The sequence below is a fragment of the Sinohyriopsis cumingii genome, chromosome 17 (genome assembly GCF_028554795.1).
Source record: "Sinohyriopsis cumingii isolate HCF-2022 chromosome 17, ASM2855479v2, whole genome shotgun sequence".
Taxonomy (NCBI): domain Eukaryota; kingdom Metazoa; phylum Mollusca; class Bivalvia; order Unionida; family Unionidae; genus Sinohyriopsis; species Sinohyriopsis cumingii.
The window spans coordinates 80,726,333-80,740,354 of NC_142977.1; positions in this window are offsets into that span (position 1 = coordinate 80,726,333).

Genomic DNA, 14,022 nt, shown 5'->3' on the forward strand with positions numbered 1-14,022 from the left:
ATCAGTTATGAAATGCAAAATATATGCTGCGTTTAGTGTTAAAAAAATACAAGCTTTCTGTCTCAGCATGGATATGCAATAATTCTGCATCCGTTATGAGTTGTCTCAATGTTTCGCTATATCCGTATGTGTGCTTACTGCAGTAGCACCATATAGTTGCAATAACAATAGTTCTCCTTGTTTATGACATTTGTTAAATGTATATACGCTTGTACACTCTTTAAATGCTGTTAGTTTTGCTTTCAAATCTCTTTAAAGAATACAGTGTTATTCAATTGGTGAATCGGTCTTTTTAAATATCAATGTGAGTGCTTTTGTCTCAAACATGAATGTAAGCCATGAGTGTTGTTCACATATGTTTTCTCCTCAATTAACACCATGAAAGTGAAAAGTTTCTCTTCAATTAACACCATGGAAGTGAAAAGTTTCTCTTCAATTAACACCATGGAAGTGAAAAGTTTCCCTTCAATTAACACCATGGAAGTGAAAAGTTTCTCTTCAATTAACACCATGGAAGTGAAAAGTTTCTCTTCAATTAACACCATGGAAGTGAAACGTTTCTTTTCAATTAACACCATGAAAGTGAAACGTTTCCCTTCAATTAACACCATGAAAGTGAAAAGTTTCTCTCCAATAAACACCATGAAAGTGAAAAGTTTCTCTCCAATAAACACCATGGAAGTGAAAAGTTTCTCTTCAATTAACACCATGGAAGTGAAAAGTTTCTCTTCAATTAATACCATGGAAGTGAAACGTTTCTCTTCAATTAAGACCATGAAAGTGAAACGTTTCCCTTCTATTAACACCATGAAAGTGAAAAGTTTCTCTCCAATAAACACCATGGAAGTGAAAAGTTTCTCTTCAATAAACACCATGAAGGAAAAGTTTCTATTCAATTAACACCATGGAAGTGAAAAGTTTCTCTTCAATTAACACCATGGAAGTGAAACGTTTCTCTTCAATTAACACCATGGAAGTGAAAAGTGTCTCTTCAGTAAGCACCATGGAAGTGAAATGTTTCTCTCCAATAAACACCATGGAAGTGAAAAGTTTCTCTTCAATAAACACCATGAAAGTGGAAAGTTTCTCTTCAATTAACACCATGAAAGTGAAACATTTCTCTTCAATTAACACCATGGAAGCGAAAAGTTTCTCTTCAATTAAAACCATGAAAGTGAAAAGTGTCTCGTCAATTAACACCATGAAAGTGAAAAGTGTCTCTTCAATTAGTACCATGGAAGTGAAAAGTTTCTCTTCAATTAAAACCATGAAAGTGAAAAGTGTCTCTTCAATTAACACCATGAAAGTGAAAAGTGTCTCTTCAGTTAGCACCATGGAAGTGAAATGTTTCTCTCCAATAAACACCATGGAAGTGAAAAGTTTCTCTTCAATAAACACCATGAAAGTGGAAAGTTTCTCTTCAATTAACACCATGAAAGTGAAACATTTCTCTTCAATTAACACCATGGAAGTGAAAAGTTTCTCTTCAATTAAAACCATGAAAGTGAAAAGTGTCTCGTCAATTAACACCATGAAAGTGAAAAGTGTCTCTTCAATTAGCACCATGGAAGTGAAAAGTTTCTCTTCAATTAAAACCATGAAAGTGAAAAGTGTCTCTTCAATTAACACCATGAAAGTGAAAAGTGTCTCTTCAGTTAGCACCATGGAAGTGAAATGTTTCTCTCCAATAAACACCATGGAAGTGAAAAGTTTCTCTTCAATAAACACCATGAAAGTGGAAAGTTTCTCTTCAATTAACACCATGAAAGTGAAACATTTCTCTTCAATTAACACCATGGAAGTGAAAAGTTTCTCTTCAATTAAAACCATGAAAGTGAAAAGTGTCTCGTCAATTAACACCATGAAAGTGAAAAGTGTCTCTTCAATTAGTACCATGGAAGTGAAAAGTTTCTCTTCAATTAAAACCATGAAAGTGAAAAGTGTCTCTTCAATTAACACCATGAAAGTGAAAAGTGTCTCTTCAGTTAGCACCATGGAAGTGAAATGTTTCTCTCCAATAAACACCATGGAAGTGAAAAGTTTCTCTTCAGTAAACACCATGAAAGTGGAAAGTTTCTCTTCAATTAACACCATGAAAGTGAAACATTTCTCTTCAATTAACACCATGGAAGTGAAAAGTTTCTCTTCAATTAAAACCATGAAAGTGAAAAGTGTCTCGTCAATTAACACCATGAAAGTGAAAAGTGTCTCTTCAATTAGCACCATGGAAGTGAAAAGTTTCTCTTCAATTAAAACCATGAAAGTGAAAAGTGTCTCGTCAATTAACACCATGAAAGTGAAAAGTGTCTCTTCAATTAGCACCATGGAAGAGAAAAGTGTCTCGTCAATTAACACCATGGAAGTGAAAAGTGTCTCGTCAATTAACACCATGAAAGTGAAAAGTGTCTCTTCAATTATCACCATGGAAGTGAAAAGTTTCTCTTCAATTAAAACCATGAAAGTGAAAAGTGTCTCTTCAATTAACACCATGAAAGTGAAAAGTGTCTCTTCAATTAGCACCATGGAAGTGAAAAGTGTCTCGTCAATTAACACCATGAAAGTGAAAAGTTTCTCTTCAATTAAAACCATGGAAGTGAAAAGTGTCTCGTCAATTGACACCATGGAAGTGAAAAGTTTCTCTTCAATTAAAACCATGGAAGTGAAAAGTGTCTCTTCAATTAGCACCATAGAAGTGAAATGTTTCTGTAGTGAATGAGACTTGCATATTTTTCTATCAATCGTTACTATTCCATGCTCATAAACTAAGCAACAGAAGAAGCGAAACAAGCATGTTTAGTATAATTCAACAAATATGTTATATCCCTATAACTCAAAAAGAAACTTAAAATTGGACTTATAGTTTTGTGAATCAAATTCCGAACAATCATAACAGTTATATGACAAGTATAAACGTATAGAGTATTACGAATGAATTCCAATATTGAATGTGCTGATGTGCCAGTCTCCTTGAAATCACTGATGTGCTAACAATCTTAATGAATCAGAGCGATTTTATCCAGAATGCCCTTGAATGAATTAGTGTTTCTGTACCAAAAAAAAAACTATGAGCACTTTGTAATTCCAATGAATAATTTATATAAGTAAATACTAACAAATTATTGTGGAATTTGTACATCGGTTGCTCTTGTTAACATTCTGAAGGGCATGTATTGCCTAAGAACCGTTCTATAAATAATTATTGATATTATTAAAACACACACACACACACACATTTTTCTTTCCCTACCTTCACACTGGATATATTTGATCATGTAGTACCAAGAACGGATCTTTAAACATGTGGCGAAGCCACGAGATAAAATATATAGCTTCTGGTACCACAAGAAGAAATAGATCTGGTATTAAGGTGGGGAAAATTTTCCATTTCATTGTATGCCAAAACTTCCTCCAAAAATTCAAGTTTAGAAGACTAAACTCACTCTTAGGAACAACAAACACCCCCACCCCATTTTCGTACACTCACCTCACTTTCATAATGATTATTTTAATCTCCGTGACTTAAGACTGGGTTTATATAAAATGTCAGCACAGAGTCATAACAGAACATAACAGTTATCTCGACCATGACCCTTCGCACTCGTCATAATTTTTTTAATACCAAGTAATATTCGTGAATTGGTTCAGATTAGCTACACACTCGTATTGATTGGCCCACCTGAATCAACAGGAACATGGTAAGTATGTCAAACATTCCATAATGTACTTGTCATAAGATAGCTTTGAAATAGCAGTAAAGACACTTTTATATGGGAGCACTGTAAAAATGAACAGGGTCTAATTTGTCACTTTTCTCACAGACATTAAGAAAATACTCAAATATATAAGATATAAGATAGCACTAATGTGTCTTTTCACATAGTATCTCTTGGATACCATCAAATGTTCGAAGGTTACACTGTTCTACGACACGCTGAAAATGCTGGATTTATCATCATTTGATATAGTTGAAACTTTTAAACAGAAATAAAAATTATTTGTTTGTCATATATGTTACAATAGATCCTTCAAAGCTATCAATGCACGCGTAAGGGTAAATGTCTTCTATCGAATGTTTTGTTAACTGTTTTAGTATTTCTAAGAACTTTTAGTCACCTATTTTTGTATCCAGCTTTGCTTTAATAAAGTAGCTCTTTATGGAGTTCAGGGAATTAGTTACTCTTGCAAACCTGATTATATGTTTACATTTATTTATTCCCTTCCGTGATTAATATATTGGATATGAAACCTATGATAAATGAAATTTATTTGTCCTCATTCTTCTGCGTCATTTTTTTCCCCCTTTTAACTATTGCTTTAATGAATGAATTACTGTCATAATCGGACAAGTTATGAATGAAACATGACATGTACATATCACCTTTCATTTAAAACTTGCCTGGTTAAGTGATTTCTTATTTTGTTCTCGATTATTGTATTTCCGGAAAAATTTCCTTCGCACAGTTCTGACATGTATATGCGAGTAAACAATATGGATTATGTCAGGCTGTGTATTTTTTGTTTTAATTATTAATACACTAGCTTTTGCAATGTTAATCAATACAATGTATAATGCATAATACAAGTTATTCCTCTGCAAAATAATGGTTCATATCTCTTGTAGTTTTATTTTAAGTTAACCGAAAATTCGTAGGGAATGCGTTTTATTGTCCAAGATTCTATATTATGTTTTGTATCTGATTCGTTTGTATAGGTATAAATATTCTTTCAAATTACATACTAGCTCACGTAAACTTTATATTGTTTAGGCTGACCGATTTATTACTGATCTTTTCAATGTAATCGAGTTATGTTTGATTTTTAAAACTGAGCGGACCAAACTGCTCAAAAGTGTTATTACTGTATTGCAGAAGTGATATTTCCTATCTGACCACGGACTCGATGACCTGATAGCATATCCGTTAAAACCAGTTTTCTAGAATGCACTAGATAACCTTGCCTGTGTTCTAAATAAAGATAATTCAGACTGTGAGCATAGTCCTTCTGCAAACATACCCCGTAGTCTGATATCCAGAGACAGCTTCCTCAAGAGCTCGTACCCTTTTTTCTCTAGTTCTTTGTCTGACAATGTAAATTATATGAAACAGAAAATGTGTAGTTTATGTTTCTAAACAAAGAAATTCAAATATTGGAATATAATAGTAGATATGAGGAGATATGCATTTTCCCCCTTTTATTTCTTGTCTTGAACAACAAGAAATATTGTAGCGCAAAAATCACTGTGGTACTTTAGGAATCATTAATTTACTGAGCTAAATTGTACGTTAAACGCGTAAAAATTTATAACGTAACCTATCTTCCACAAGGAATGGTGACGTAAAAATCTAATACAGTAAAACATATCGTAGATTAACAAAGTATAGAAACTTTCAGTTGTTGAACAAAAAATATAAAATGTCCGAAGGATCCTGAGAAATTCATGTTTTTCCAAAACCTGTGTATTGTTATATTCTCCAATTCTACATCTTTGGCGAGAAAAAAATGCATTGTAAATACTCTATAGCGGCTTATTTTAGGCAATTGTTTTATTCTCGTCATAGTTGTGATGAAAAAGACTAGGTGAAAATAAAACATTCGTGAACATTTCACAAATGGCAAAAATAGTCAAATACTAGTTATACTAATAATAGTCAAATACTAGTTATAAGAAAACAGTTAAAGAAAGATAACAGCGGGAAATGAAAGTACCACATACAAAGAGTAAAACTAAGTGATTAGATCATCCGCCTTGGATGAGGGAGGTAGCGGGATCGAACCCTGACTGAGTGATACCAAAGACTTACAAAAATGGTACTAGCCGCTACCTCGCTTGGCGCTCAACGTTACGGGTAGTGTTAGGACTTTACGGTCTGGTGTCAGGATAATGTGTCAGGGTCGGACATTATGCTACATGCAGTGTTGCCACTCCTAGGTTTTTCCACCTAGATTTAGTTTTTTTTTGGCACAATCTAGGTGTCTAGGTTTTTTATGTTATAATCTAGGTTTTTTTTTAAATCGAAATCATGATTTAATTTTGTAACAACTGTAAAATAGCTTCATCGTTTTCATTTAGTAGTTCCGAACTGTACAAATGATAAATTTTGCGCAGCTTCAAATTATATAATATTATTCACCTACATTTTAAGTGTTTGGACTTTTGGGCTTCTTTTACTTCTAAGCCATGGCAACCGACTGATTTTGGCACTTTGGCGTGTGGGCCGTGTAGCAGTCTGGCAGTGGCCATTTTTATTTTAGTCAGAGAAGCGGACAAGCGGTTCAAGCGGAGTTTGTCATTTTGGCATTTGGTAAATTGGTACTTCAAAGTATTAATCTTATTATCTTATTTCTTTTATTAACTTACTCGGTTAGCCAATGTCTACTATTACTGAATCAGATTCGGAATGCGGAGATTTATGTGTGGGTGGTCCGGCGCCGAAAAAAAAAGGCTTTATGTATACGTGTATGGCATACCCAATTAAACGTGTGACGCATCTAGGTTTTTTCTAGGTATTTTTTGGTGAATGGTCTAGGTTTCTCCAAAAAGTTAGAGTGGCAACACTGGCTACATGTCTGCGGCAAGATGCCCCAGTGCTAGGCATTACTACAAATTGCCACACTGCAGACAGCATAGCAATATGAATCAAATCTATAAGGCTACGTTACACACACACACACACACACACACACACACACACACACACACAGAGTAAGTGTGCGCCGTGGTGGAAAAGTTAGAATCTTGAAAGAAAAGACCAGAAAAACTTTGTTTTTATTGGATTAACTGAATGGAAATCCAAGCAGAAACATAATACGATTGAGTCCCACCCTCCAAACACTAGGTATTTTTTCGAATTGCTATCAGTTGCATCGTACTTTTCTTAATGTATAGTTTATTGATGCGAGAGTGGAACCTTTCTAATTATCACTCTAATTTTCTAATTATCACTCTGATATAACTGTTCATACATTCTAATTATATCATATTCCAATCATTTAATTAAAGCGTACAGAAGCACACGCTACTATACAGCTTTATGTGAGGAACTCTGCACATCGATTATTGAGGGTAGACATGAGGTAGGATCAATATTTTCTAAAGTTGACACTTGCATACATGAGGAGATTTTCGCAGAAAGAAGGAAGAGATTTATTACTTTTCAGTTGTAAAGCAAGGCAATAAAGCTTTTCTTTGCAATCTTCGTGTTCAGAGTGGTAACGTGAAAGTTTATATATATATATATATATATATATATATATATATATATATATATATATATATATATATATATATATATAGCCTTTGAAAATGTCTTGAAACAATAAAGAAATAAGCATACCCAGAGGTTGACAGAAGAGAAAAATGCACACTTACAGACAGAAAACGGAAGGAAAAAAATAATGAAGAAAAACACACATTAAAACACATTAACAGAAATGCTAAAAATGGTAAAAGAAGACAGCAAAAAAGATATAACATATTTTGTTTATTTGCCTTGCCCAGAGACACACCGAGGCGGCCAACCTGTTCTGATCGAGATTAATTTCGAATATACCTCATTAAATAAAATAAGGAAATCTGTAGAAATCGATATTTTCATACAGATAAATAAACTTGAACATCAGCCATTGTTAGAGCAAAATGTCGTGTACAACCACCATGTAATTACGTTTTCTAATTGATTAATTGATTTGTTGGATTATAGTGGTGTGCGCACGTTGTGCATGTACCACTGTTAATGATCGCACAGCGATCTGATAATTGATCCTGGGGGAAGGAAAAAGAGCCTCAGCCCCCAGGCGTTTGTGTGTTCAATGTATCCTTTTGGTCCCCATTGCGGTCTGATTGGAGGGCTGTTTCATGAGTGTGAATGGACCCACGCACTCATGTTACTAAAATAAATTTTCTGTTTACCAATCACTGTGGTGTCGACCAATGCAGTTGTAACGTCAGTCGCGACTGGTTGGTGACAATAACAACACTGGGACACCAATTTTAGGTGGGTGGAAATCGTTCTCCGCCCTTTGTACGAATACCTGAACGTGGGAAGTGGAGGGGAGTTCCAGCATCAGACAACCCGCCCGTACTTAGCCAAATTATGTCCAGTTGTTTGCAAATGGACCCTAACAACCAATATTGTGTGAGCCACCCGTGCAATTGAGTCATATTCAAATGAGTCTGATAATGTTCCTAACTCCTGAATAGTACTAGTACATAGTGAGATGCCCTAACAATTTCGCTTTTCTAATTGTCTAAGCGACAAATAAAAGTTTAGTCACTGTTAGGTAATTGGGTTTCAATTTTGGTGCAGGCAACCGAAACGATCAAGTCAGTTTTGTGTGGTTTTATCGAATTGGGAAAGCAAGCCAAACTGGTCCCCTTAGATAAATGGCAGTTTGTAGCCTTAAAAAAAGGCTGTTATTTCTCCCCAGACGGGAAGGTGCCTCGACTAACTTCTTCCTCGCATATTGCTTCTGCTGTCCGTGTTTCCCTTCGCTTTCTGGCTGGAAAACCTTTGAATCCATGGAATCCGCTTAAAACTTCGGCTGCTTCTATCGGGATGTTGAGTGTAGGCAACGTTGAACCTTTTCTTGAGGATTTCACGTCCTGTGTACCACTGCTGCGACGTGGGTTTTCTGTCCTTAATTGACCTCCAGGCCATAAATATAGTTGCTTTCATAAAATTGTGCGCTAACCTGATGTCAGCTGGAGCTATTTTAAGTCCCAGTGCATTTAGTCGCTTTATGTTTGGGTCGCTTTCTTCTTGTGCTGTTGCTACCTCTGCTTCCTGTACGGTGACTTTGAAGGTTATTGTCCTGTGGTGGGTCTAATGTGACCTGTGGTGATAACAGGATTTCTCTGGTATCAGCTAGAATTTGTTCTTGTAGCACCTGTTGCATTCTAGCAACTGCGTTTGGAGTGCTTGTTCTAGGAGTGGTCCTGCTACGTTGGCAAATGTCTCTTCTTTTATTTGGGGGGGGGGGAGGGGCTGAAGCGGGGTCCGTCTTCTCCTGGGCACCCTTAAATTTAGTCATATCCCTTGTTGCTGGTAGTGGTAGTCTATCCGACTGCCGTAGTTTATTCGCTTTAGTGAGTGTAGTGGGTTGGGTGCTAGCTGGCTGGATCTGCATATATGTATTTCGATCCCTCTGCTGCTGAGTTCTTCCACGACGATCTGATAATTGGGGGCCCCGAGTGGCCGAGTGGTCTAACGCGCTCTCCGTTACGGATCATTGCCATCTCACCTCTGTCTGCGTGGGTTCGAGTCTCGGATTCGGCCAATGTGGGTATGTGATAAAGCTTGCCAGTAGCTTCTCGTGGGTCGGTGGTTCTTTCAGGGGATTTCTCGGGTTCTTCCTCCACCATTAATACTGGCCGCCATGTATAGCCTATCGTGTGCTGAAAAATGGCGTTAATCCCTACAGCAACAACAACCTCATAATTCTTCCTGGGAGAAGGAATGAAAGTCTCATCCCCCAGGCGTTTATGTGCACACGGTGCACTGATAATTTTAGCCTGCAGCCGCGTGACTTTTTTGTGTGGACCCATTGCGGTCTGACTGGAGGACTGATTCATGAGAGGGAATGGACCCACGCACTCATGATACTACTAAAATATTTCTGCTTACCTGTTTGGTTGAGTGGGAATGTACCTCCACTCACTCACTTTGATGTTAATATATCGGAAATTTATTTTTCGTGTCCGGCCGTGGCAAGGGAGGAAAAGCGCAGGGAGGCTATCATCTGCTGTCCTTGGCGGTGTTTACTTTATCCAGGTGGATGATTGCGTCGAATTTTGAATTTAGATAATTATTGTTGCCAGAGATGGAAAGGATAATATCCTGTGCTGTTTTTTTTAAAATTAATAATTAGGAGAGATATATAGTGGGGTTAAGAGAGTGTGAATTAGATAATTTTTTATTATTGTTTTAATTTTTATAAAATTTATCCTGTTATTCCTAGAAATCTTAATATATTTTGAGTAGTTAAGTGCTTATTTGGATTAGAAGTATGGAGGAAGTCTGGTTATTTATAGAGTGATCTGATTTCCTTTTAAGCCTTCTGGAAGCTGTTCCTTGCTTTCCTGTATTTTGTGCAATCATTGAATATATGGTTTAGGTTTTCTACAGTGTGACAGTTCTAACAGTTTATGTTAGCTGGTTTGGGTCCGATAAATCTGCTAAAGCTTCCTGCTAACGTAGTTTTTCCTGTCATAATTCTGTTAATAAGTTTTTGGTCTACACTGGAGCCCTTAGGTGGTCTGATGGACCGGTCAACTTCTGGTAGAAGAGTGTATAGTTTCCTACCTTTGGTGGAGGTATTCCAATGCTCCTGCCATTTTTGGTTTATATAGTTTACAGAGATGCTCTGTGCTTCGGTTGTGCTATATTTTAATGGAGTAGGGTTGGGGTCTCCTAATTTGGTTTTTGCGATTTTGTCGGCTTGTTCGTTTCCAGTGATTTCTATATGCAATGGTATCCACATCAAGTCAACTATCTGATTTCTTGTGGATAGTTCTTTGAGCATACAGAAGGCCCTGTCAAGGAAATGCTCTCTGGTCCTAGTGTGGCGATTTTTGATTGATGTGATTACACTAGGAGAATCGCTTATTTTGACCGTATTTGGCATGTTATTATCTTTTATCCATCTGAGCTCTTCAGTGATTGCCCACAATTTAGAGGTGAAGACTGAGCAATAATCTGGCAATCGTGATCCCATTTGAATGTTGTATTCTGGGATAACTATTGCAGCATCCGTTCTTGGTGGTTCGGCTGTTTTGGATCCGTCTGTATAGACGTTAGTGAATCCTTCATATGACTGTCGGATGTCATTTGCTATTATTGTTTTAAGTTTGTTTTCTTGTTCGTGTTTGTTCCCGTATTCAGTGGCCTTGGTGTTAACCCTCGTGGTAGTTTGCATCCAGGTGGTTAGGTTGGGTGGTTTACGTATTCTTCTTGTTGCTCAAGGATAGGAAGTTTCTCCCTGAGCTCCATGGCGAGTTTTCCACCTGGGATATTTGGTACTAGTTTGTTTATAAATGTGATGTTACATTTATCAATTGCGATTTTGGTAGGATGAGTGTTGGGGTGGTTATTTAGTCTAATGGTGTACCTAAGTGTCATTTCTTGCCTTCTCAGGTATAATGGTAATTCCCCGGTTAGGATCTGGAGCTCGTCAAGGGAAGTTGACGGGAGTGCTAATATATCCGCTTCTAGTCGAAATAATTGGTCAACGGTAGAGCGTTTGTTTCGAAAGCCACATTGGTTTTTAGAGAGTGAGGAGTTACTTTCGAGGTGGTGTTTCAGTCTGTTTGATATTAAGGCTTCCATTAGTTTACAGACATTGTTTGTGAGGGAAATCGGTCTGTATGAGTTTTTATCATTGGGGTCTTTGCCTGGTTTGGGGATGGGTATTACTATGGCTTGCTTCCAACTTTGTGGTAGTTGTCCTGTGTCCCAGATTAATTTTTATAATTTGAGGATTGCTTTGGTAATATTATTGGGTAATTTTTTTGTATATTATATAACCTATTTGATCCTTGCCTGGGGATGTTTCTTTTTTGAAAGAATGTGCCTTGTTTCATTCACTCAGTGTAATCTCACAGTTTAGGTCCGAATCCGGATTTCCTAGGTCTTGGAAAATATGAGCATGTGTTAGCTCTACCTCTTGCCTATGGTCTTAGAATATTTTTGGAATAGTTGATATTGCTATTTATATCTGATAAATGTTTTGCTAGTATGTTTGCCTTGTCTTTATTGCTATTAGGGCCTTTAAGTTCGGGGGTTGTATATGTTGTTTTTCCTCTAATTGCTTTAATTTTGTCTCAGACTTGCTTTGAATTAGTATTTAGGTTGAGTTTAGAGCAGAAGGCTTGACATGTGTTGTTTTTTGATGTTTTGATTGTATTCTTTAGTAACTTTTTTTTTATAGTTAATGTAGTCTAATGTGGTTTTAGTTTTTTGAAATTTTTTTAGAGCTTTCTTTTTGGCCTTATGCGCTGTTGTGCATAGTTCATCCCACCATGGTACTTTTGGCTTTTGTTGATTGTTCTTTGTTACTTTTGGGATAATCTGATTAGCTGCTTTTAAAATGGTAGTTATTATATTGTCATGATGGTTGTCAATATTTGGATGTTCTAGGTTGTCAATGTCTATTTCAGTTAGCTTGGCTATACTTCCATCTGGGTGCAGTTTCAATGGGTATGTGTTGGGTTTTAGTTTGAATAGTGATAATGATCGGGAAGTGATCGCTTCCTAATGAATCTTCTTGATCTACACCCCAGTCAGTGATTTGCGCTAATTTGAGGGTGCTTATGGTAAGATCTATGGCCGAGAGGGACCCATTCTCAGGATTTAGTCTAGTTTTGGATCCGTCGTTGAGGATGACTAGATTGTGATTGGCTATCCACTCTTCGACGTTTTTTTCTTCTTATATCATTCTTATTCTCTTCCCATAGTTCAAAGTCCCCACATATGATTAAGTTGTTGGTTTTGGATTTGGTAATTTGATGGTAGATGTTTGGTCTAATTGTAGGATTATTGCCCCATGGATCATATAGATTAATAATTTGGATAACGGTGTTACCTGTGCTAATCATTATTGTTTGATATTCAATGCTGTTTATATTGTTTGCAGTAATTGGAGTTGGTAATGTTTCGACATTTGTTATTGTGTCGAAAGTAAAGAGTGCTAGACCTCCTCCCTTTTGTCCATTGTGTCGGTGTTTAAAAACTGCAGGTGAGTATCCTGTTATTTTGGGTAATTTGTTTTGTTTTGTTTGTTGGTAAGGTGTGTTTCCTAGATTATATATTATATCTGGTTTATTGTTTGCCAGGTTGATTTTTTTGTTGTAATTCGGGGAGGTTTTTGAATACTCATCTACTATTCCATTGCCAGATGGTTAGTTTGCACGTTTTCTAATTATATTCTAATTATTCATGTAAATGCGATGAAGTCATAAAATAAATTTACAAATAAATTATGAATTCAAAGCTGACAGTTGAATGGCGAAGCTAACTCTCTAGGGTGACATCCGACTGTTTCAAATATTAGTAAACCGATTAAATCCTTGTACCCTGATTCACTTATCTAAATACTGAGGTATATTTCGACATATTTATGATTACGTGGTGGTCCATATCTTTACAATTTATCCCGAAACTAATTCTATATTGCTTACAACAATATCGGTAAGACATTTGTTAATGTTTTCACCTCGTTGTGTGTAATCAAAACTCGTCTTTATTAGAAACCGTTGTAGGCTTTTGATAACGATTAAACGTCTGTTACTCATTATAGGGTTGATATATGTGATATTTATAACACCTGATGTATAACAAAATAGAAGCCCTACCAGAAAATTACATGATAATGTCTCCAAATGGATGAAAAAAATACAGAAATGAGACATGGCATTAATAAACTCGATGAGCTTGACATTAATGTGTTTCTCGCTACAATATAATTTTAAAGTAAATACCATTAATATGCCTGCCTTAGCTAAGTTAGCCCAGGCCGTGCGATAACTCAATTTCCAGGTCTCTTTCCGCGAATTAGTGAAACATATTCGAACCACTGCTTACTAATCCGAAAGTTAAAGTTATGGAAAGCAAACTCGAAAAGCTTTCGTAACCAAGTCATAAATGATTTCTCAAAACGGATAATATATGAAATGATTTACGTGAGAGTATATATATATATATATATATATATATATATATATATATATATATATATATATATATATATATAGTATCATCGCTATTTATTATCTATATGAAGGGAATGAAATGTGAAAAGATATGTCAATTTTTTTAGAATAAAATCCTTATTTTTCTTTATCAGCAATGACATCTACTAACATTATCCTACGCATTTCAGTTTCTTCCGTGGGTTTATTAATCTTCTGCATTGACTTTCTATGCAATAAAGAATATGCAACCTGCGTTTGATGCCAAACATTCTACGTCACTAATCCAATCAAGTAACGTCTTCGAGATATATGAAATATACGTATCTTTAAGATAG